The 27,160-nt window shown below is 33.4% G+C and overlaps 1 long non-coding RNA gene across 3 annotated transcripts in view; it reads left to right on the top strand.

The window, feature by feature from the left end:
• The window catches only part of LOC144294226 (uncharacterized), a 203,537-nt gene that overhangs the window by 143,407 nt on the left and 32,970 nt on the right, over positions 1-27,160 (top strand). The window contains exons 5-6 of one of the 3 annotated variants that reach the window (XR_013361696.1): positions 21,027-21,111; positions 22,280-22,415. The exons of the other annotated variants lie outside the window; for them this stretch is intronic. This is a non-coding gene — a long non-coding RNA (uncharacterized LOC144294226). Of the gene's footprint in view, positions 1-21,026; positions 21,112-22,279; positions 22,416-27,160 lie in introns of those variants that run through there. 3 annotated transcript variants of the gene reach the window in all.

Below are 27,160 nucleotides of genomic sequence, written 5' to 3'. Positions count from 1 at the left end.
ATTTTATTTTACAAAAAAAGAGATTTTATTTAAAAAACTTAACAAAGTATGCATTTTGTAATAGGGTGAACATCAAATTAGGAACATTATGTCAGAGTTAGACAAAAATTTTGTTACAGACTTCAGGCAAATCTCTTAATCCCTTTGTCCTTCATTTTCCTCATTGAAAAAATAAAAAAACTGAATTACACAATTTTATCTTCCAAACTTGCCTTTAATCATTCAGTTCCATGATTATTGTAAATTGTTTATAAAAGTTCAAGAACTACTTCTATTTCCAAATCTGCAGTGATGAATTCACTATGATTGAGTTTTGTATTGCTAACTTGAAATGTACTATGATAAAGAAATGCTAATATAAATGAGAACTTCTGGATTATGGTCCAGCATGTAAGAAGTTTGAAAGTCATCATTCCATTTTACCAACAAAAAGCTAAAGAAACTGGAAAATCAACAATCTTATATCTGTTAGAGAAGCAGGATCACAGGGAAAATTGCTGTTCCAAAAATCGGAGAGAGACAGGTGTACCCAGAGAATCACAATGTAAAGTGCAAGCTTCGCAGGAACCAGGCTGGGGGAAGGAAACTTGAGACTATAATTGATGAATGGCTGGAGACTAGTGTGGACAATTCTAAGGGTTAAAAGCTGCAGGGAGACCCAGTCATCTGGGTACCTCATAATTTGTGAGTTTTACCTCCTGAATCTTTACCAGGTTCTTACAGTGAATATTGAAGAAATATCCCCTCGTGCTTCTAGTAGGAGAAAAAGAAAAGGAACCATTTAGAAATAAACCTGAGCATTCTGTTCTTTTTAATAAGGCCAGCCTTGAGGAGGAACTACTGAACCAGAGCCTAACCTGTCGGTTTTATCAGAATTTAACTGATCTGGGAGAAGGAAATACTCAAACTCTGCCCACTTAGACATACCATCCAACCTAATGTGGAAGTAGAAGAGAACTCATAATCACGTGCACGTCATAGTCCAAAGTCACAGACTCACTAAAAGACTGAAACATATTTATTACTATAAAATATCCCTTCTCCCCAACACCTTGCCACCACATTACTAAAGTTCTACTTAGAGCAGTTCCTTTTGTCCAATATATTATGCCCAGCTAATATATATAATAATTATATATAAATATAAATATATATACATATATATAAAGATATACAAAAGGGAAAACACAAAGTTGGAAGAGATAATCAATAGAATCAGACTCAGGTATGGCTGGAATGTTGAAATTATCAGCCTGGAATTTAGAACAACTATGATCAATTTGATAAGGGCTTTAATGGGTAAAGTAGACAGCTCAAGAACAAATGGGCAATATAAAGAGAGATGGAAATTCTAAGAAAAAAAAACAAAGAGAAATGCTAGAGGAAAAAAAAATACTCTTCTAACAGAAGAGAACAGAAATGAAAAATGCCTTTAATGGGCTTATTAATAGATGATGCAGCTAAGGATAGAATCTCTGAGTTTTATGATATCTGGACAGAAACCTCTAAAACTGAAAAGCACAGAAAAAAATAAATAGAGCAAAATATCCAAGGACTGTGAAACAACTACCAAAAGTGTAACATACACATAATAGAAATAGCAAAAGGAGAAGAGGAAGGAAGGAAGGAAATATTTAAAATAATAATAACTAACAATTTCCTCCATTTCATGACAGATACAAACACACTTATCCAGGAAACTCAGAAAACACCAAGTAGGATACATGCCAAAAAAACTCAACTGAAGTACATCATTTTCAACCTACAAAAAAACAAAGATAAAAAAATTTAAAGAAGCCAGAGGGCAGAAAAAAATCTTACATATAGAGGACTGAAATAAGACTTACATCCAACTTCTACTTTGAAACCTAAAAATAGGAAGAAAGTGAAGTGAAATATTTAAAGTGTTGAGAGAAAAACAAAACAAAACCCAGCAACCTGCAATTCTGTATCTGAAAAATTATTTTTCAAAAATAATGGATATATAAAGTTTTTTTTCAGAAAATTAAAGATAAGGGAAACTGTTGCCACATGCCTTGAAGTAAAACTGAGATGGTTAGAAAGAAGAGAAAGTGGAATTATGTAAAATACTCAAAACTACAAAAGGTAGAAAAAGAGTAGAAGACAAAAATAGAAACAAATAGGTCAACAAATAGAAAATAGTAACAAACACTGTAGTGCTCCAACTTTATCAATAATCTCTACACATAATGATTTAATTGCACCAAGAAAGCAGAGATTATGGGACGCCTGGGTGGCTCAGTGGTTGAGCGTGTGCCATAGGCCCAGGGTGTGATCCTGGGGTCCGAGGATTGAGTCCTGCATGGGGCTCCCTGATTAGTGGGGAGCCTGCTTCTCCCTCTGCCTATGTCTCTGCCTTTCTCTCTGTGTCTCTCATGAATAAATAAATAAAATCTAAAAAAAAAGAAAACAGATTATCAGAGTCATCAAAAAAACAAGACCTGACTATATGTAGTCTACAAGAAGCTCCCTTTAAATATAAAGACATATATGGACTAAAAATTAAATGGATGGGTAAAGACATACCATAACACTAATCAAAAGAAAGCAGGAATAACTATATTAATTTCAGATATAGCAGACTTCAGAGACAGGGAAGTTTTCAGGGGTAAAGTATTATTATATAATAATAAAGGTGTCAATTCGTCAGAAAAACACAACGATCTTTAATATGTATCTCCCTAACAATAGGGTGTCAGCACACACGAGGCAAAAACTGATAGAACTGCAAGGAGAAATAGATAAATCCACTATTACAGTTGGACACTTCAATTCCTGTCTATCAGCAATGGACAGATTCAGCAAGAGGAAGATCATTAAAGACAAATATGAATTCAGCAAGAAAAACTGGATATAATAATGGACAACTAGGGACTATGTCATCTAACAAAAGGAGAATACACATACTTCTCAAGATCATAAGGAACATTTACCAAGATAGACCACGTTCTGGGCCATAAAACACACCTTAAAAATTTTATTTTTAGTTTTTTTTATTTTAAAAATTTTAAAAGAAGAGACATTCATTTCTATTCTTAGACCACAGTAGAATTAAACTGGAAACTGATAACAGAAAGATAACTGGAAAATTCCTAATACTTAGACATGAACAACACACTTTTAGATAATATATGCAACAAAGAAGAAATCTCGAGGAAACCTGGAAAATATTTTGAACTAAACATAAATGAAAACAAACCTTAAATTTATGGGATGTGAGAAAGTAGTTCTTTTTTTTTTTTTAAGATTTTATTTATTTATTCATGAGACACAGAGAGAGACAGGAGAGAGAGAGAGAGAGAGAAAGAGAGGCAGAGACAGAAACAGGTTCCATGCAGCGACCAGGACGTGGGACTTGATCCTGGGACTCCAGGATCATGCCCTGGGCCTAAGGCAGGTGCCAAATCACTGAGCCACCCAGAGATCCCTAGAAAGTAGTTCTTAAAAGAAAATATATAGCAGTGAATTAATATATTAATAAAATCTAAAATCAATCACCTAAATTTCCACCTTGGGACATTTTTTTTTAAAAGATCTGAGAAATCCAAAGTAACCAAAAGAAAAGAAAATACTAATAAAATAAAAGCAGAAATCTATGAAATGGTATACAAGAAATCAACAAGAATATCACAAAATCAAGTTTATTCTTAATACAGAGAAATAAAATTTATAAGCCTTTAGCCAGTATAATTGAGAAATAGAGTAAACAAATTACTGATATCACAGATAAAACAAGGGCATCACTACCTATCCCGTGGACATTAATAAGATAATAAAGGAATACTATGTAAAACTCTATGCCCACAAATTTAATCATCTAGTTGAAATAGACCAATTCCTTGAAAAACACAATCTACCACTCACACAAGAATAAACAGTATGAATAGTGCTATATCTATTTTAAAAATGAATCAACAAATAATAACCTTCCAAAACAGAAAGTGCCAGGCCCATATGGATTTAAGGTCAATTCTATAAACATTTAAAGAAGAAAGTCTATCAACTCTCTACAATCTTTTTCAGAATAAAGAAGCAGAGGGGTTACTTCCTAACTTATTCTGTATGCCAGCATTACTGTAATAATAAAACCAGACATTGCATTAATACTAAAAACAAACAAAAAACTACAGACCAATATCTCTCATGAACATAGATGCAAAAATCCTCAAAATATTAGCAGTTCAAATCCAGTAATGTATAAAAAAAGTTTTTACACCGTGAACAAGTGGGACTTATCCCAAGAATGCCAGATTAGATCAATATTCAAAAATCAAATAATGTAATAAACATCACATCGACAGGCTGAAAAAGAAAAATAAACCACATAATCATATCAATAGATGCAGAAGAAATACTTGCTAAAATCCAACACCCATTCATGACAATAAACTAGTAAACTAGGAATAGAAAGGAGCTTCCACAAAGAGTATCTACAAAACAAACAAACAAACAAACAAAAAAACCTAAAGATAACATCTACTCAATGAAAAACTCTAGCCTTTCCCACTAAGATAAGGAACAAAGCAAGGATATCCCCTCTTACTATTGCTTTTCAACATCATACTGGAAGTCCTAGCCAATGTAATTAAAAAAAAAAAAAAAAAAAGAGAGAGAAAAAAAACATAGGTAAATAGATCAGGAAGGAAGAAATAAAATTGTCTTAGTCCACAGATGGCATGATTTCTCTTCATTGTAGAAAATCTGAAACAATCAACAAAAAAACTTCTGGAACTAATAATAAGTGATGTTAGCAAGGATTCAGTATACAAGATTAATATACAGAAGCCAGCTGTTTTCCTGTATACTAACAGTAATCAAAAGTAATCTGAAATTAAAAACATATCACTTATATTAGTACTCCAAAAGTGAAATACGTAAGCATAAATCTAACAAAATATATGCAAGATCAATATGAGAAAACTATAAAATTCTGATGAAAGAGATCAAAGAAATTAAAAAAAACAAAACAAAACAGTATTCCCTGTCCATGGGTAAGAAGACTCAATATTGTCAAAGATTCAGTTCTTCTTAATTTGATTTATAGATTCAATGAACTCTCAATCAAAAGCCCAGCAGGTTACTATGGAAATATCAACAAATTGATTCTAAAGATTATATGAAGAGGCGAAAGACCTGGAATAGCAAAGTTAATAATGAAGAAGAAAAAAGACTACTAACGTGGACAACTTCAAGCTTACCATAATGCTACAGTATGTCTTCCTTCAATAGGTGAATGGACAGGTAAACTGTGGTACATCCAGAAAATAAAATATTATTCAGCACTAAAAAAAAAAAAAAAAGAACTGTTGTGAAGCATTGAGGATTTTAGGGCAGTGAAACATGAAACTATGTTGTATTCTACTATAGTGGTGAATAAATGTCATTGCACATTTATCCAAACCCACGCAATAGAACATTAAAGTGAATCCTATGAAGACTGTAGCTTTTTATAAATAATGGTATGTCAATGTAGGTTGATCAGTTGTAACAAATGTACCAATTTGATGTGGAAATTTGATAATAGAAAGGCTATGCATCAGTAGAGGAAGGGTGGCATAAGGGAAATCACTGCATCTTCCTCTCAATTTTGTTATGAATCCAAAACTGCTCTAAAAAACAGAATATTGGAAAAAGAAAAAATCTGCATTCAACACATGATTTTATAAGAAATAAACATTTTTAAAAGATAAGTAATAAGAAAAAGTAATTTTTTATTAGTAAGGATGACAATACAGTTTCCCTTCTGCCTATTTTGAACATACTTATTTTTCAGTATAAACATGGTCTTTGAACACCATAGTTTTTAAAATAATTTTTAGGAATTGAAAATCATAAGTAATTACACATGGCAGCAATTTCTGTATTAGAATTTCCAAATGTTAAGGCTAATCATGGCACTGGAGTTATCACAAAGGATTTATACATAAAGAGTATTAAATGTTTTCCTTCCCCAAGCAAAGAGAATTTTAACAGTTCTTAATGTGCTTTGTAAAAGCTACTGGTGATTGTGCCTTCATGCCAGGCTGCAGCGATAGTGATAAATGGTGTTGATGCCTTAGGGTGATACCTAACTAAATTAGCTGGTAAAACTAAAATTGTGCTCATTTTCAATTTTTAATACTGTGTAGTAGTGATGGCTGTTCAGCCACCATTCAATTGGCTTTGCTTACTCTGTGATTTAATTGTTTATAAGGAATTAATGAAAATTTAGAAATGTATAAAAAGGGAGAAATGTGCTTTTACTACAAATACAGAAAATAAGATATGCTAACAGAAATCCAGGGAGCCTTAGGAATGTTAAAGCAATTCCATTTAAAAGCTTTTTCTTCTTTTTTAAAATTTTTACCTTGTTTTAATTACTAAGAGACAACTTTTTGTCAGGAGACTAAAGAAACTCAAACTTGTGATGAAGTATTATGAAATTATAAAGGCTGGAGATGAGATGTATGCAGAAACATACAGAAATATATTGATAATATCATTAATTTATCTTTTAGACTTTCTCCCTTTTTATACCTACTTTTCAGGCTGCTGCTAGGTGGATAATTAAGATTACATAATTATTACCATTATTATGGTGCAACATGTGCTTTTGCAAAAAAAATGAAAGGTAGTAATAATTATTTCCTTCATATCTTTGTTTATTTACTATATTAGATATAAAAATAGAAAAGGAGAGGAATCAATTGCAAGGGATAAAAGTATATTTTTAAAAATGTAATCTCAGTATGTAACTATAAGAGAGGAGGTTACAAGCCATATGTTGTTCAAAAATTGTTAAACTACACAGAGTTCATGCCAACTAGGAAGCATCATTATCTGTTCATTTATAAGCACCTTTACAAAAGGCAAAAAAAAAAAAAAAGTGCAAAAAGTTAGAAGCAGAACTCTAAGAACTGGCACCCACAGACCATTAAGGAATATTTCAGGTCAAAGTGCTCCCCTACAAAACCTTTTTAAAATCCAAGGGATGTGATCTCTTTCTATCTTAAAATTTGTGCTTACTGCTTGCTGCTACATGTAAGAGGAGGGTTTTTTGTTTTGTTTTGTTTCTTTGATGCCCTGGAGGGTAGTTTTGCCCAGAGAAATGATTTTTGGGGTTTACTTCAGTTTACATAATTTCTAATTTACTGAAGTTACAAATCTAGATGCACAAAACTCACTCTAGGTAATTAAGACTATAAAATATAGCATTCATGTTTTAGGTAGCCTTTGCAAATGTTTGAGGTCATTATAAAATCCACAAACTTGCACATATTTTTCAACTATCTTTACACATTTAAAATATTTGATTTTTCTTTATTATCTCTATTAAAATCCTCATGTCCTTAATCTGATAAGTATTATAAGCTGTGGTCCAGGAACCTCTGGACAACTATCTTATATAACTACTTATGGAGAAGGAAATGTTTGGGGTGGACGTCCAGGTTTCCAAAGGTAGTTCCAGAACCCCATAGTAGCAAATAAAGGAAAAAAATATAGATAGATAGATAGATAGATAGATAGATAGATAGATAGTTAGATAAATGAGTTTCAATGCACTGGAGTGAGTAAGAAAAACAATTTAATTTTACCTGCATTATCCTTTTCCCAAAGCAACATAGCTTAGGGCCATGACAAATCTTCATCAGCCTATGATTTAACCATGAGAAAAGGATGAATATGTGAGTGAGTACCCAACCTCTTCAGCTGTACTGGATATTGCCAAAGAGACTCATTTCCCTTTTACTCCATCAATAGTATTGAATCATAAGCTATATAACTGGGGATCAGAGCAGTAGAGGCTGGCAGAGCAGTAGATGAGACTCTTAGGGCATTAAATGGATGTGGATGCTTTCTAGCCTTGTAGATTCCCATCAGGAAGCCTGTGCACAAGCCACTGAGTATGCTTCACCTGAAGATCCCTCACATTGGCTCACACATACCCCCAGCACTCCATGTGCATCATCTAAACACACCCCTATCCTCTGGCTGGCTCTCTGTATATATGCACCAGACTACAGCAGTGACAGTGAGCTTTGACATGTGGCCATTGTGAACCTACATAAAGCTGGTCCAAATCTGAGAGCCAGGGAGAAACCACAAACTTGGATTTTAGTACCACATTTCAAAAAATAAAAGATGCTGTCAGCACTTGGCATAATATTTTGCATGATTCAGAGAAATCATACAAGCTTAAGAAGTCTGCCACTAGAAGAAACAAGAAGCATGGAACAGGTGTACCTATAGAACACCTGAGCTAGTCTCAGAATGTTTAGCAGGGCTGATGCTGAAGGCAGTAAGTGAACATTGGAATAAATGACTGCTAATTCACAAGTGGTGACTGTCACAAAACTTTAAGGCATATGGAAAATCAAGGAAACATGACACCAAAGGATCACAATAATTTTCTAGTACCTGAACCCAAAGACATTAAGATCTGCAATTCAAAAAAAAAAAAAAAAAAAAAGATCTGCAATTCATCCAATGAAGAAGTCAAAAAAGCTGGTTTAAGGAAACCCAATGAGCTCCAAGGAAACACAGAAATATAATTAGGAAAATAATATACAAACAAACAGTTTAACAAAGAGATAGAAATCAAAACATAGAACCAAACAATTTGTGGAGCTAAAGAATACAATAATGAAGGGATGACAACATTAGAATAATAGTGTGGGACTTCAATACCCTACTTTCAACAATGGATAGATTATCCAAGCAGAAAATCAATAAGGAAACATCGGAAATGAACTACACTTTAGACCAAATGAACCTAACAGACACATACTGAAAATTTCATCAAACAACAGCACAATATACATTCTTCTCAAGTGCACTCAGAACATACTCCAGGATAGATTATGGGTTAGGTCACAAAACAAGTCTTAGCAAATTTACAAAGATTGAAATCATAACAAGTATCTTTTTTAGCAATACTGATAGGAAACTAGAAATCAAAACAGTGGAAGGCTGGAAAAAATTTTTTCAATGTATCAAAATCAAGCAACATACTTTTTTTTTTTTAAAGGTTGATTGATTTATTAATGAGAAACACAGAGAGAGAAAGAGAGAGAGAGAGAGTGAGTGCAGCAGAGACACAGGCAGAGGTAGAAGCAGGCTCTATGCAGGGAGCCCCACCTGGGACTGGACCCTGGGTTTCTAGGATCACACCCTGGGCAAGGCGGTGCTAAACCTCTGAGCCACCCAGTCTGCCCAAGCAACATACTCTTGAAGAGCAAATAGGTCACTAAGAAAACCAAAGGGAAATCAAAAGATATAACATGAAAATATAACATACCAAAACTTATGGGATCCTAGTAAAGCAGTTCTAGGAGATAAGTTTATAGGAAGAAATGCCTATATTGAAGAGTGCCTGGGTGGCACATTTGTTTAAGTGTCTGACTCTTGATTTTGGCCCAGGCCGTTATCTCATGGTCATGAGATTGAGCCCCGTGTCATGTTTCATGTTCAGTGCAGAGCTTGCTTCAGACTCTCTCCATCTCCCTCTGCCTCTCTCCCTATGTGCACTCTCTTTCTCTCAAATAAATAAACAAAACTTTTTTAAAAAAAAATGCCTATATTGAGAAGAACGATCTCAAATAAACAATCTAACTTTATACCTCAAGGGACCAGAAAAAAGAAAAAGTTAACCCAAACTTAGCAGAAGGAAATAACAAAGATTGGAGCATAAATACACAGATATCAGAAAAAGATTGTTTTGTGTAAAGATGAACAAAATTGACAAACCTTCAGCTAGACTAAGAAAAAAAGGGAGAAGATTTGAATAAAACCAGACAGTGATACAAAGAATAACAGATGAGTAAGAACAACATATGCAAATGTAATACAAAGGATCATAAGAGATGACTAAGAATAATTATATGCCAATATATTCCTATCTTAGGTAAATTAAATCAAAACGGATTATAGACTTAAAAAATGGATTAAAGACTTAAGACCTGAAACTTTAAAAGTCCCAGAAGGAAACATAGGAAATTAGCTCCTTGGACATTGGTCTTGGCAGGTTTTTTTTGGATATGACACAAAAGGCATGAGCAACTAAAAATAAAATTAATGGATAGGACTGCATCAAACTAAAAAGTTTTTGCACAGCAAAAAATTTCATCAAGTAAGTGAAAAGTCAACTACAGAATGGGATAAAATATACAAATCACATATCTGATAAGTGGTAAATATCCAAAATATATTTGAAAATATATTTTGATATATTTTAATATCAAAAATATAATTCAATAGCAAAAAAATACAAAATCCAATTTAAAAAAAATGGGCAGAGAAACTGAAATTACATTTTACCAAATAAGACATACAAATGACTAACAGGCATATAAAAAGGTTCTCAATATCAGTAATCTTCAGGGAAATGCAAATCAAATCCACAGTGAAATATCACCTCATACCTGTTCGGTTGTCTATTATCAAGAAGACATGATATAACAGAAGCTATCTAGGATTTGGAAGAGGAATCCTTGTGCACTATTGGTAGAAATGTAAATTGGTGCAACTTCTATGGAACACAATGTAGATTCCCAAAAAAATAAGAATTAGAACTACCATATGTTCCATCAAACCTATTTTGTTTATGTATTCAAAGGAAATGAAAGCAGGACATCCAAGAGGTATCTGCACCCCCATGTTCATGGCAACAGTATTCACCTTAGCTAGGAGTTGAAAACAACCTAAGTGCCCATCAACAAATGAATGGGTAAAAAAGATGTGAGATACCCACACACTCTAGAGTATTATTTAGGCATGAAAAAGAAGGAAATCTTGCCATTTGCAACAACATGTGTGGGCACTGAGGGTATTATGCTAAGAAAAATAAATCAGAGAGAGAAAGACAAATGCTGCGTGACTTCACTTATATGTGGGACCTAAAAACACTAAACTCTTAGAAACAGAGATTATAAAAGGGTGGTTACTAGGGGCTGTGGGGTTAGGGAAATGGGAAGATATTGGTCAACTTGTATAAACTTCCAGGTTCATGATAGTAAGTTCTGGGGACCTAATGTACATCACGGTGATTATAGTTAATGAGACTGTATTATATACTTGAAAGTTGCCAAGAGAGTAAATCTTAAATGTTCTCACCTTAGAAAAAGAAGTGGTAATTATGTAATGAAATGGAGGTGTTAGCTGACAGTACAGTGGTAATCATATTTCAGTATGTAAGTGTATCAAATCAACATGCTGCATACTTTAAACAATGTTATATGTCAATTACTTCTCACTAAAGCTATAATATATATAATAAATGTGATACACGTATAAAACCAGGAAAACTGGAAAAAGAAAATTCTGTTAAATTTAAGTTACTATTCTTAACCATAATTAGCCATCATAAACAGACTTTTAAGATGTTTCCTGTAGATGAGGGAATCTCTCCATCTTTTCAATTCATCTTATTTCCACTATATTGGACCTTAATGACAGAAGTTTCTAGAGAAATTATTGTATATATTAGATATTGCATGGATATAACTAACAGAGATTTGTTCATTGGATTTTGGCATACTAGAATTAGAAAACCTTGTAAACATTAAGAGAGCTAAATTTAAGAAAAAGGTATACTGTGTATTTCTATGAAGAAACAAACCTCAGTGAACACTTGTTTTAGAATTATATTCCTGTCTTATAAATAAATGTCATTTAAGAAAATTTGGATATTTGGGCACCTGGGTGGCTCTGTGGTTGAGCATTTGTCTTCAGCTCAGGTCATGATCTTGGGATCCTGGGGATCAAGTCCCACATCAGGCTTCCCATCAGATCCTGCTTCTCCCTCTGCCTATGTCTCTGCCTCTCTCTGTGTCTCTCATGAATAAATAAATAAAAATCCTAAAAACAAAGAAAATTGGATATTTTAGAAATACTTCCATCTTGAAGGGATTATGTCAAAAAAAAAAAAAAGGACAACTGTAACCTATTGTTACACTTTCTTAATGTAATGGACCAAGATTAATGAGTTAGGACGTTTCCAGTGTCATATTTATTTTGTTAATACCCAAGGCAAGATCACTAAAATTTCTTAATATATTATTACATGATATGTATCATCACAAAATTTAGAATGCGGAGACCCCTGGGTGGCTCAGCGGTTTAGCACTGCCTTCAGCCCAGGGTGTGATCCTGGAGACCCGGGATCGAGTCCCACGTTGGGCTTCCTGCATGGAGCCTGCTTCTCCCTCTGCCTGTGTCTCTGCCTCTCTCTCTGTGTGTCTCTCATGAATAAATAAATAAAATCTTTTAAAAAATTAGAATGTATTTATATCCCCTCTCATATGTCTAGTTTATGTTGATTTAAAATTCAGTACTACAATCAGAAGAAATACTTTGAGAATTAATTACACATGCCAGAGAAATAGCAGCAACCACTGAATAATAGTTAGACCACTTCCCAGGTACAATTATAGAATGCACATTAGAATATACAAGCCTCTATCTAGTCCAGAGGAGAGGTCTCACTGGGAATAGATAAGAAATTGGTTCTGAGAATCAAGCCTTGGGCATGCCAATAATTATAACACAATAATCATTGCTGTGTTTTGCATTTTTAGTATTCTATATTATTCACTTTCAATAGGAAAATTTGAAGAGTTCACTACACATACCTAATTGCTGTTGCTTCCTGGAAAACCACTTTTTTGGTGAAATTATTCTCTCCAATTTTAACTTTAACTTTTTAAATCCAGAAGCATGTTACAATGTGCTCATATTAATGGTAAAATTAAATTACAATATTAATTTTGAAATTATTAAGAAGGAAAAAGATATTGCATAGTTCATTTGTAGTTTGTCTCATTTAGGCCTTGCAGCATAGACATTTATTAATTTTAAAACCTTTTTATATCCATTATGTGACTTGTATAATAGGTAACTATATACATGAAGCCATTACCAGTTTCCAGCATCCTCAGGGATTTTTCATCTCATATAAATGATCAGAAGTTAAATGCTTTTAATTGAACATTTGAGGCTCTTTCTACATGAGATTTCCTTTTTTCTATCTGGGTATCCTAGTGCAAACAATAACAACAAACCCGTGTGGAAGTGTAGCCAATCATAGAGGAGGGGACTCTTAAAATATGCTTCCTTGGAAGGAATGTGCCCTTATAAAAGGGTTATTCTGAATTTGTTAATCATATCCCTTTGTTTTCTTGTTGTTGTTTTTTTTAAGATTTTATTTATATGAAAGAGAGTATGCATGAGCTGGGGGGAGGGGCAGAGGGAGAGAAAGCCGCAGACTCCCCATTGAGCAGGGAGCCCAAGTGGGGCTTGATCCTAGGACCCTGAGATCATGACTTGAGCCCCAGGCAGCTGCTTGACTGAACGTACTGAGCACCCAGGTGCCCCACTCTTTGTTTTGTTTGTATAATTTACCTGTTTCTGAACTGTAAATAAATAGGATTACAAAACAAAACAAAACTGAGTTACTTTGGGAAGTTCAGCTTATAGTTTTGAAACATAAAAGAAAAGAAAAAAAAATCCGGAAGTTAATCCGTCTTTCAAGACCTCAGAAATAGCATCTTAAATAAAAGCAGCTAATTTTACAAAGCCCTTACTGGTACTAATCATTGTTCTAAACTCGTAACAGACATGATTTCCTTTAATCTTTATAACACCCTGTACCATAGGTTTTTGGAGATAGGCCAGTAATTCAAAGACCATCTTGTAAAGAAATTAAAAGTAATTAAATTTAAAATACAGACACTAGCACTATGTATTTTCATTTTCAGCATGGTAATGAGTTAGTGTTATCATTTATAAGAAATACATTATTTAAATATGTTAAAATATGTATTTTTATTAAAAGGAACCTAAATATATTCTTTGAGAAAAATTATTATTTATTTATTATTTTATCAGAAGAAGATTATAAAATATATTTTAATTAAAAATGAAATATATATGTGAGTAAATAGACGCAAGGAGTGGTAGTAAACAAACAAACAAAAACCAGTGGAAACAATGGGAGAGATGAGTTATCAGAAATGATACTACTATTTATAAAAGTCATGTGACCTTAAGAAATGGTACTCATATGAAGGAACTGCAAGGTTTTCTCAAATTCATAGACCCCTAGATTTAAACAAGGATAGTCATTAACATATCTGGGGAACAAATGATTTGGAAATTTAATTATGTAGTATAGAAAACTATGTTATTACAGATTTCATTTGGAGAATGAAGAATTGGATAAGTACAACTTAAATATAAGAATTTTGGATTACAGATCCATCTCGTTTGAGTTATAAAGTCATTGATGTGGAATAAGAAAAAACAAGATTCAATTATACAGTTAGAATAACCTAAAGAAAAAAAAAAAAAAAGAATAACCTAAAGAGTCTTGGCAGCAGCAAGGATTTTTAGGCAACCTCAATTGTATTCACCAAGCCTAAATTGCTTGAAATTATATAGCTATTATCTTAGGAGACTAACATCTTTTCAGGCCAGAAAGATATGTAAGTCTAGAAATATTTAGAAGAGTCACAACTCTCTGTTAATATTGCTGCATGTTGGGGCGCCTGGGTGGTGCAGTCAGTTAAGCATCCAATTCAGTTTCAGTTCAGGTCCTGATCTCAATGTTATGTGATAAAGTCCCACATCAGGCTCCATGCTCAGCACAGAATCTGCTTGGGATTCTCTCTCCTTCTATCTCTGCCCCTCTCATGCTCTCTCTCTCTCTATCAATCAAATAAATAAATAAATCTTAAAAAAAGAAACCCTTGCACCTTTAATGATTTTCACTTTAAACAACTGTAATGGGTAGCCCGGATGGCTCAGTGGTTTAGCACCATCTTCAGCCCAGGGTGTGATCCTGGAGACCAGGGATCGAGTCCCACATCGGGCTCCCTGCATGGAGCCTGTTTCTCCCTGCCTGTGTCTCTGCCTCTCTCTCTCTCTGTGTCTTTCATAAATAAAATCTTAAAAAAAAAAAAAATAAAATAAGCAGCTGTAAAAGTGTGTACTCTTTTGTGACTGTTTCTTTCATTTAATACCTAAGAGTAATGAGTGCACAAAAATAGTCATAGAAGTTTTATTAATAATGGACAAAATAGAAATATGTCTCTCAAGATAAAAATTAAAGAAAAAATGTGGTAAATCCATACAGGATACTCAGAGAACTAATAGGCAATATCTTGGAGTAATCTTACAGACATGCTGTTTTATGTAGAAACTTACTAATTAATACATCATCCAGATGTATTTGGGAGACCTCAAATTTTATCATATCTACAAGTTTAGTTGAGAAGAACTGGAGCTGTTTCATAGGCTACTGCAGGTTCCACAGCCAGGACAGATCCATCTGCCTATTACCTAAAGCACAGATGAGTGTAACTCCTCCTGGGTCCCTTGGTATATAGAGCCCACTATATGATTTCCTCAAAGGCACTTTTGTCCATGAATGGATGCTAAATTTTTGTTGTTCTAGAGTAGCAGGGGCAACCAAGGAATGTCTTTTGCCACCACTGACTTTGCTGGCATCACCTTCCAGTTTTTTCTTTACTCTTGAAAAATCATTGTCATCGAAACCTGCCATACCATTAAAATATGAAAAATTAATATTCCTTAAGCATTTTTCCTAAACACTGCAACAATAAACTCAATTACCTGGGTCCTTCTACTCCTAAATGATAGGGAAGCATACTGCAATCTGTTGGTTCATAATTTAGAAATTAATTTTGGTTCCACATGACTAAGAACAATTGGTTCTTACAGTGAACACAGTGATTATGTTTGCTAGAAATGTAGCATCATAGTTATCTCTGCTTCTATCAGATTAGGAAAATGATCTTGTCAAGGCTGTGGCTTCCCACCTCTTGTTTTTATTTTCTTGGTAATTTGTAAAATGTTCTATTGTTAACCAGTCCATCTGGTTCAAGTACTTTTTTTTTTTTCTTTACATGTCCTTTTTACAGATCATTGACACTGAATAGATTGTTTCGAGTTTATGTGACTACTCAGACTGAATTAGAGAAATGGCAAGATCCATGAGAGATCATTTTATCCTACCAGATAGGACTATACATAAACTATCATAGTAAGACTGTTATGAATACTTAAAATTTTTGAGAAACAACAACCAAAGATTTTTTAAATTTGAACTTAAGCTATATTCCTTACATGGCTTAGACAAATTTTTTTATCCTTTTGTAATTTGCATAATCCTCAATTTTGAATTGGTCCACATACCTAAAACTGGTTTTATGGTTTTGGTCTTGACATATTATTTCTCCATAGTTTTATCTTTGATTTATCCCTCTACAAGTATGCTTCTGATGATACCTGTACCATGCTATCTTTTGATTAAAAAATAAAACACTATTCCCTGCTAATGTGGCTACTCGGTAAGCCACTCAAATAAGCCAGCTGACTCCTTCCCATGATCACTACACACTCAATGACACCTGGAAACCTGTTTTATAGGAATAAATAGTTTTATATATAGTTACATATAAAAAGAAAAATATAAGAATTTGAGTTGAACTGGATCATTTCAAATATTAAAAATGAAAAATCAAGTAAAATAAAAATAAGCAGGAGTAAAGCATAACTTTCAATTATTATTTTTACTTGCTTAATTATACATGCAATGAATTCAAATCTCCAGCTTCCTCCTCATATTTATTTATATTTCTAATTTCAAAGTTTAATCCAATAAATAATTTATATCTTTAACATTACAATATTATTCTTTTTTTAGAAGAAAGGGACATCTCTCCACTGGAATTTTAAACATTTTTTCTGATTCTAATCAATTTCAAACATATTTTTAACATTTAATATAACATTTTATAAGTCTTAAAACCGTGTTTTGAAGCTCCTTCTTGTATTTTTTTATTAAAAGGAGTTAATTGCTAAATAAATGCTATAAAGTTCTTCCTATATATGCCTGCCAGTGACTGTGATGCTAGGTAGACAATGCATAGTCATTGCTTCCAGCTTTACTGAGCTATAAATGACAAAATTGTAAGATATTTAAAGTGTGCAATGTGATGATTTGATATGTATATGCATTGTGATAGGATCTCCATTTGGTGATATGCCATTATTGATATATTTTTTCCATTTTATGTTATGAAATCTTTCTCATTCATTTAGTGAAACAGTTTCACTGAAAAGAAAAGTAGCTATATCTTTGCCTATTTATTCCTACCAAAATTTTAAAAATCACTTAACATATGCTTAATTGTGAGTTTCGGTAAAATAAAATAAAATGACCTATTTGTGGTAAGTATTTCTAAAAATTAATTCAGGTGACAATTAACTGAAATGTTTTCTTATAGATTAAAGAATTACTCCTTCAACAGATAATCATGGCTCTATGTCTCTAGCATTGCAGAAATACTCTGAGGCTTGGACTATGATAGTCCAGAGCTCTACTAAACAAGTATGGACAAGAATGGGGAAAAATATCGGAACTTAAAAAAATAGTTTGATTTGCACAAAAATTAGTTCTTTACTAATTAGCTAGTTAATCAGGATCACAGACTACTCTGAAAAGTCTCCAGGCATCCAAAATATCTATACACATCTGGTAGAGTTATCCATGATTACTGTATTCTAGGTTGACTGTCCATGTTATGATCTTCCCAATTTCCTGTTCATATTCTGTGTGCTGACATTTAGATGTGTGCTGCATTCCCAGGGCTTACAGCTCTTTCCTTAGGCCATACAGTAGAGATAAAATAAAAAGGGAAGGTATTGTGATATAGATTTAGAGGAACACTGTACTAAAATCCAAAAAAAAGCAGTAAAATACTGATCTTAATATTGATTAATATGTGATCTTGGTTGAGATATAGAACATTTGAGTTATGTTTTCCAAAATAGAAGTAATGTAACTTTTCTCATATAATATTTTAAAGATTACATGAAACAATGAATGTGAAAGCCCCTAGGTCAAAAATAATGAAGAATATAGTAATTCTTCCTCACTGAAATTTATATTATTTTAGACTTTTATTCTCTAGCTAAAATTCTGAAAAAGCATTTATCACTGTCCCTGATAACTCATCTGTGTGAGCATTTGACAACCTATTGAAATAAGCTCTTCCACTGACATGTATCACTTTCTGAGAAGTAGAGAAAATATTTGAAACTTCCAGAGCACAAGGGTGGCAGTACTTGATTTATTTGTTCTTTGGCCTTTACAGAGTCACTTTAGTAGAGAAATTCATGTAACTTAAAAGAACTAATGATTCCCCCTAAATTGATAACAGATTACTTAAAATATGGAAAACATGATCTGTTGTTTTACTTACTTTTCCATTGTTCTTAATAACTAGAAATTTATCAGCATAAAAAGAGGAACATCTTAAAATATATATGTATGTATATGTAAATATATTTCATTTTATGTCTTTATATATTCCAAAAAGGTCCTACTTTAATTCTCTCTATATATATGTGTGTATGCATGTATCTATATAAAATAATGTCTGCATACACACACAAACAAAAAACATAAAGATACTCTTACAACATGCTCTGCCAAAAAAAAAGGACATTTTAGAAAGTATGTCATGCTATGATTTATGCTGTTATAACACATAATATTGTTATGCATACAAATTTTTTGAATAAAAATAAATTTCACATGTCATCTCTCATGTCCAGTGAAATTGCCTAATATATTGACAATATGGCATAATGTTTACGATTAAGTTTTTCTAGTTTTGGATGATGTTAATTCTAAAATTAGTTCTTATATTGAGGAAAAAAACATAGTTAAATATTAGGCTTATACATTTGGCAACTTTCAGTAAGACATTGTGACTGATACTTATTAACAATACTCATTTAGATCAAAATAATGTAAGAAAATATTTTTTACTTGATAGAAACAAACACCCATTCATTGACAGTAGTGATTCTTTCCTTTAAACATATTTGCTATAGAAAAGGCATGACTCCAGTGGTCTGACCCTGTGAACAATCTCTACCTAAATTTTAGGGGTGCTTAAGTGGCTCAGTGGTTCAGCATCTGCCTTCACCCGCGATCGAGTCCTGCATCGGGCTCCCTCAAGGAACCTGCTTCTCCCTCTGCCTGTCTCTGCCTCTTTCTCTGTGTATCTCATGAATAAATAAATAAAATGTTTAAAAAAAAACAGCAATACAAATCTTCTATATGTAAGTAGGTAATGGCTTTGTCACTTATATGCAATTATATAAAGTATATTTTTCATACTAAATTAATATGTTCCAGCCAGAGAACAATAACAATTTGAGTGCAAGAACTACTACCTAGAAGTAGATCTCCCTTTTGAATGAAACAATTTGTTGAAAAAAGCCTCATTCAAGAAGTTTTCTATATATAAATAGTTGTTATTGAAGCTAATACCGTGAGCATACTATGTACAAGTCCCTATGTTAAAATAAATATTAATTCAACACATTAGTATTTCCAAATTATAGATGAAGTCACTGAGAGGAGATGAAATAATAATCCTACTGCAATGCATACACTAATTGTACTCAGTAGCTTTATGAGTATTTCTGTAAAGCAACCAGATAAACCCTACGATTATCACTCTTCAGTAACAAGGAAGTTTGTCTCTCAGGCACTCTTCTTCAAGCTTTGATTAAATTGTCTAAACCTATTTTAGGTAATATACAATAATTTTATGTGGAACCCACTGAATAGATGAAGGGGGAACAGTTGTGTCAGAACTCAACATATTCTTGCCTATCCTGGTGATCCTGTTTTACTGCGTACAGATGAATTTCTTAGAAAATGATCTACCTTGTTTCTAAGAATGGGCTCTGGTGAATTCTCCCTTAAGAAGAAAATGAAGTGTTTCTGTTGAAAATAAATTTTAAATTCTGCTAATAGATAAAAATAGAATAGTGCATATAAATGCACTATAGTTATTTCTGTAACAATTTATTCAACTTTCAGACAGCCAAAGTAGTTTGGCTTTAGGAGACCCTTTGGCTAAGGAAATCTAAAATATTATTTTATTTTTTCTTTAAATATTGCTACAAACATTTTTAATTTAAGTTTATTCACTTTATTATTTGTATTTTGATGAATTTAAGATAAAATGATTACAAAATAGCCTTAAATGTTATAAAATTCCTTAAGAATGGGACGTGTCAAAAAAAAAAAAAAAAGAATGGGATGTGTTAGTAAAACAAATAAATAAAAAACTGTAACTTCCTAACAGGCTTGAAAGCATTTCAGAAAGCAATTCCTGAAAAAAAAAAAAAAAAAAAAGAGTGACTCAAATGGTAATGTAAGTCCAGTATGAAATGTTGCAAAAACCTGCCTCCTGGCATGGAGCCTGCTTCTCCCTCTGCCTGTGTTTCTGCCTCTCTCTCTCTCTCTCTCTGTCTATCGTAAATAAATAAAATCTTAAAAACAAACAAACAAAAAAAACCTCCTGCCTTTTAGGAATTTCCCTCTCCTTGTGGTCTGCTCTGTGATCCTTGACTTATGGCTTTATGTCCTGAAAATGATGGATAATTTACAAATGTTAAGAGAAATAAATCGTGTGCTTACCTATTATATTAATACAGAATAATTTAAAAAATCTTGTTAAGATTTTAAAGTCTTATCATTTTAATATTTTCACCTATCCATGGAGATCTTTCCCTCTATCTTTTCACTGCACCCTAACCCTGACTGTACCCAAAAGGTACATGCTTTCAGTGGGCAAACACCTTAACAGCCAAGGGCTGTTAGAAAAATATTCAATATTAGAGTAGATTGATAACACTTTAAACTCATGATCACAATTTCAAATTAGCACTCAACAGTGCTACAGTGTACAGTTATACTGCTACGTTTTTTTCTCAGTTCAGTGCCCTATTCTCCACAGCAGTGATTCGGAAAGTTGTGGTCCATGGACGAGCAAAATCTGCACCAACTTTGAACCTGTCATAAATGCAAATTATTCATTTCATACAAGTCTACTAAATAAAAAATTCTGGGCCCCTAGCCCGTATCTTCAAATGTGACTGCTTTGGTAACAGCTCTTGACTTCATGTTTCTTGTGCTTCAGATGCATATTTCCATTTACATACTGAAGAAGGCCTGTATGATATCTCATGAATATCTTCAAAATAGTGTATCAAAGTGTCTTTTCTGTGAGTGTCTTGCCGTATGCACTGCTATTGCTGTTATGTAAGCCTCTCCTAATATAACGTGACTATCATTCTTAAAGCTTCTCTCTCCCTTTTCCAATGCTTCATTGTTCATCGGTCTTATAAATATTAACCCCAGATACATGTGTAGCAAACCTCCACACTTCTCCAGTATCATTACTGCTTTCATAACTTAGCCCTACATAACATTTTCCTGATATATTCCATTGCTTTAAATATGGTTTTATTGCTTCTAACCTATAGGGTTTTAGATAATCCATCATCTTTTTTACCATTATCTTCTTAAAAGAAAAAATCATCACCCACTCTTACAGATAACCTCTTCTGGCTTCTCATTTATTAAATCCAAACCCATAATATAACGTCAAAGAACATAGAGAGACTTTCCATATTTTCATTCAATCTTTTGTAAACCATATAAGTTTGACTCAGGACACCACTCTGGAACTTAGTGTCCACACATTTTATGCTCATTTGATACTACAAACCTGAGTCTCACTGATTCAATAAATACTATCAGCCTCATTAAACATCTATATTTTCCTTTGTTCTCGGTAAGGAACAAATTGGTCACTTATCCAATCCTCTCTTTATCTTCCTTAAATAAAAGCAAAGCAAAACAAAAACACAACTTTGCTTAGCTATTCATTCATGTGCTACCCGCCCCCAGAGAAGATGACTGTCATCGAGATTCTAGGTATCTTCTCTGATTAATATCAGTCAGTCATGGTGGCCCCATTCTTTTCTCACTAATGGATTTGCCAATGGCATGTGATCCAAATATGGGAAAACCTGCTAAGAAATCCTTGAGAAGGACTGTCGATTGCTAAGAAAAAGACCAAGCAGAGAAGTCCTCTTCTGTCTCTGGAAGTGACTGTGTTTTCATGTAAACAGTTATATAAGGGGATTTTATACATGTGGATTTTATACATTCTTGCTCTCTTTTATTTATTCATTTACATAGTGGGAAATTTCTAATTTCACTTTAAAATACTCTCTAATTTCACTTATACATACTTCTAGTTATATGTTTTATCTTTTAAATACACATTTTAAAATTATTTTTATTATTTCCACAGTCCATCTTCCCTGAAGTAATAAAACAAATATTCTGTATTTTTCTATCTCTGCATGTTACTGAATCTGGAAGTGATGCCCCAAACTGCCTGATGATGACACACTGATGATTGAAGACATACTTTTACTTATGAACCTGAATTTATGTAACATGATAAATGTCCTGTTTTTAGAGCAAGTGTGAATGGGGATTTTCTGTAGTTTAGAGCCAAGAGCATTACAATATCTTCTCTTAATAAAACAAAACCTTTTTCAGTTGTGTGTCTTGGTTTCTCATCTCCCACATGACACTATTATTGAATTGTGCCCTGGGTTTCTCCCTTGTCTTTATCTGAATCTTCTTTGATACTTTACACATTGACCTTGGCCCAGAATATGGTTCTTTTTTTCTTGATGCAATTCATGATTCTCACTCATGTTTAAAGACATATATAGCATATCTTTTCTTAAACTCTTTATGGTGTTTTACCCAATTCTTAGGCAGTTAATTTTCATTCATTTTATTGTGATTTGACTGCAAATATTCTATACTCCTTTATTCACAGTGTGTCCTATTTTCATTTCTTTGAATATCCAGGACTTTTATTTTAATCTATTTACACAATGCCAGCATCTAACACTGTGAGATATATCAGATCTTCAATAAATATTTATAATTTTTTTAATTAAAGGAAAGCAACTATCTGAGAAGCTATTAAATATCTATTAATAGGAGTGTTATGTATATCAATAACTCTAAAGCTATTTTTGTCCTACCTGAACAAATTACTCGAAAAGAATGAATATGACTTTAAAAATAACGTCTCCACAAAACTGGGAAAAACTCTAATAAGAAAATGCTTTCACAATTGCTGACTTTTTGAAAGAGGACAAGAACTGCTATTTGAGAATTGGGCTATAAAAGAACAAGTTAATGTTCCAATGAAAATTCCTAGGAGGCTGATACAGTCCATTAAAATGAGGGGTATTTGGTCACTTCACTGAATTACTTTAGAGAAAACCTTAGGCCTTGATGAGTGCTTCCAGAAAACTGGAACATTTCAAATACCACACAATGCTGTTTAAGAATGACTCAACTTCTTTCTATAAAGCTAATATATAATTGTCATTACATACATGAGATTGTTGATATTCACATATTCTTTAATTTTACTTAAAAATTGCAAATAGAAATAAAGGCCTCTAATAAGAATACTTCCAAAAAGAGAAAGCATGATGACAGGCTATAAAAAAAAAATTTGGATTTGCTTTTTCATTTCTTACTGTGAAATATAATAGTAATATTATCATTAAATTAATAATTTTACATTTAATATTGAGCTCCTTAATTTCAATAACTAGAATATTGTACAGTTTTAAATCCCAAAAGTTAGTGTACTTATTTCATTGCCAAATAAATATATACAATAAATGAAGAAAATGTACCAAATATGTCTAAAGCAAGTCACTATGCAGAGTGTTACTACCATGGGAAAATATTTATGAAATGTAGACTCCACTATTACATAACATCTGGGAAGAAAAAATAAATACAAAATTAATTAAACATTTTAAATATTATATGATAAATGTGAAACACCAAACAAGGAGACAGAGTTAGGGTCTTAAGCTTATAAATACCGTAGTGAAGTGATTTAAAAATAAAACAAGATGAAATCAGAGAGGGAGACAAACCGTAAGAGACTCTTAATTACAGGAAATAAACTGAAAGTCTTTCTAAATATGCAATCCTTGAGGAGAGAATTTATAGATTTTACTGTTTGTATACACTAAATATCAGACATCTTACTACTGACTATATCACAGATACTCAGTGACTATCTGTTTAATTGAACAAGGGGTTATTGTTACAGTTTCTTATTATGATACTGGGCAACAAAATCAACCATGGTTTCATTCACAACCTGTGACTTTCCCAAATGTGTTTTGGTTTTATCTTTTCATGTTTATAAAAGGATTTAAAGATGCTCTTTTATTACGGAAAAAATTTATTGACTTGCTCCCAGCAGAGAATCAAATCAAATGTCTAGATCCATTCAAAATTTGAAGTACAAAATATAGATATATTTAAAGAGTCAGATTAGGGCATTTTTTAACTAGCATAAGTATGATAGGAAGAATAATTTGGGGGAAAATGTGGAATACTTGAAATATCTTGATTTACATATCCACAGGCAATAGTACCAGAATTATATTTCTGTGTGTGTGTGTGCATATATGCCAATTACAAGGCTTTTCAAGAACATAAGTGCTTCCCTCATGTATGAATTTTTAAAGCTTTGGTGGAGGGAGTATCTTATGTTCTTACAGAATATAGAGGGTATGGACGTCATACATCTTGATTCCCACATTCTTATAGGCCTAAGTCTGTGGATTCTCTCATTCACATCTTACCAGGTAAGCTCTAGCATCTAAAGCTTTTAAACACAGGCCACACTGAGTTCAGTTTAAGCCAACCAAATAATAAGCCACCTGAGTCACCTCCAGTGCATAAGGTAATGCATTAAATTCAGGATCTCTAAGAAATTCACTTATATAAATAGTATTTGTGTCCTCCTGAATTCATTTAATATATTCTCTGGGTTTCTGCAGACATAATAGCAAAGTCTTGAAATTCTTTTGGTGTTTAACCTATTTCTTTCTGGGTCATAGTTATATCTTTCCTCCTGCAACATTTTGAGATTTGACACTAGTTATGGATCTAACAGTACTAAAGAGTGTTGTGATATGTCTTGAATAGAACTGGCATCCATTCTCTCTTAAGGATATAGAATTTAGGGATCCCTGGGTGGCGCAGCGGTTTGGCGCCTGCCTTTGGCCCAGGGCGCGATCCTGGAGACCCGGGATCGAATCCCACATCGGGCTCCCGGTGCATGGAGCCTGCTTCTCCCTCCGCCTGTGTCTCTGCCTCTCTCTCTCTCTCTCTGTGACTATGACTATCATAAATAAATAAAAAAATATTTTAAAAAAAGGATATAGAATTTACAAGAAAAGAAATCCCAATCTCCTCATACACAGGAGGGCAATCTACTTCTACCAACAAATGACACTAAAAGTGACATAGGAGATGAAGATTTTCATCTCCATTTCATCTACATCCTCCAGATGTTTCCATTTCAAGTTTTAGTGTTTCCCAATCTATATCATAACTTTAACATAGAAAAATGGTAAGATTGAATGCCACTAATAGTGTAACTCAATATGCCACATAATTATATTTTTGGTCTTTGATTTCTGCCTTTACATTTTGTCTTTGATTTTTCAGCAACAGTAGTCTTTCCTTGTAGTCTCTCAAGGAAGTGCTTTATTTTTTCAAACTGTGACTTGAAATTAAAGGTCAGGAACTTGAACTTGTCATTTGCTTTCAAGTCCTGCAGTGTACACAGAATCCATCTCACACCACAGTTGTTATAGTCATCACTACAGCCATAACAGACAAGTCACTGGACTCCCAAGGCACTTGTTTTAATTGGCACTTCACCACAATCAAACACTGACCACCGCTTGATTAATTATGATGCCACTGAATGTCCTAGAATATTAGCATCTCACTTTTAATTAGGAAGGAATTTAACACTGTGTTAAAGCCAAATGATACAAAACCAATCTGCAAATCCCATCTCTGTGGATCTATCTCCTGAAACCATTATGACTACCGATTCTACATTAGTTAGGGTCCTGTCAAGAAACAAAAACCACACAGTACATCTGAATAGGGAAAGTTTATAATAAACATTTATTAACCAGTAACAGAAATTAAGTAGTAAAATGCAAATAAAGAACATGGAATGTTCTATCAATATGGCTGAAGCAGAATACTCCAGGAAGGAAAATGTTTGAAATTTCCTCTACACATATCCCTGGTTCTGATTTCATGGGAGGTGGTGTGTCTGTAGCCACTATGGTAGTGCAGGCCAAGCAGGCACACAGAAAATTGCCTACAGAGGTGAGGCATCAATGAAACTCTCCAGGAAGTGCCCACAGGCTGTGCTAAGCTAATGAGAAGATGACTGCAATGTCTGCAGAACTTACTGGGAAGCTGCTTGCAGTAGTGCAGTGAAACACACTGCAGGTGAGCACCACTAGATGTTCAATATGCTGCCCAACCATCATGTCAGCAGGCAAAAGAGAAACATTTACAAATTCTAGCTCCCACATTATAAGCAGCTCAATAAGGAGTGGATTGGGAGCTGAGATGCAATAAATTGGTAAGTAGCACAGAAACAGACTCAAGGTAGGTCCATATGTTGAAATTAACAAACATTTAAAATAACTATGATAAATATGTTAAAGAAGTATGTTAAAGAAAAGGTAGAAACTCTGAATATAATTATGGAGAATTACAGAAGAATAGAAATAATTTTTGAAGACTATGTAGAAATTTTACAAAGTAAAAAACAATGTGCTATCACAAATAATCTATTCAACAGAGGCCTGAAGAAAGTAGAATAAAAATTTAATTAATGAACTTGAAGATAAGTCAATAAAAAGTTCCTATATTAAAAGGAAATACAACAAATGAAAGAGCAAAAAAAAAATTCAAAAAACAACTGAGGCACTGGACACATTTTAAGGCCTCCTCCTACGTGGGCCCGTGCAAAAAAAAAGGGGGGGAGGGGCGAGATGGCGGAAGAGTAGGGTCCCCAAATCACCTGTCCCCACCAAATTACCTAGAAAACCTTCAAATTATCCTGAGAATCTATGAATTCGGCCTGAGATTTAAAGAGAGACCAGCTGGAACGCAACAGTGAGAAGAGTTCGTGCTTCTATCAAGGTAGGAAGACGGGGAAAAAGAAATAAAGAATCAAAGGCCTCCAAGGGGGAGGGGCCCCGCGAGGAGCCGGGCTGAGGCCGGGGCGAGTGTCCCCAGGACAGGAGAGCCCCGTCCCGGAGGAGCAGGAGCTGCACCGACCTTCCCGGGCGGAAAGGGGCTCGCAGGGAGTTGGAGCAGGAC

The sequence above is a fragment of the Canis aureus genome, chromosome 2 (genome assembly GCF_053574225.1).
Source record: "Canis aureus isolate CA01 chromosome 2, VMU_Caureus_v.1.0, whole genome shotgun sequence".
Lineage (NCBI taxonomy): Eukaryota > Metazoa > Chordata > Mammalia > Carnivora > Canidae > Canis > Canis aureus.
This window is presented reverse-complemented; position numbering and strand designations above follow the sequence as displayed.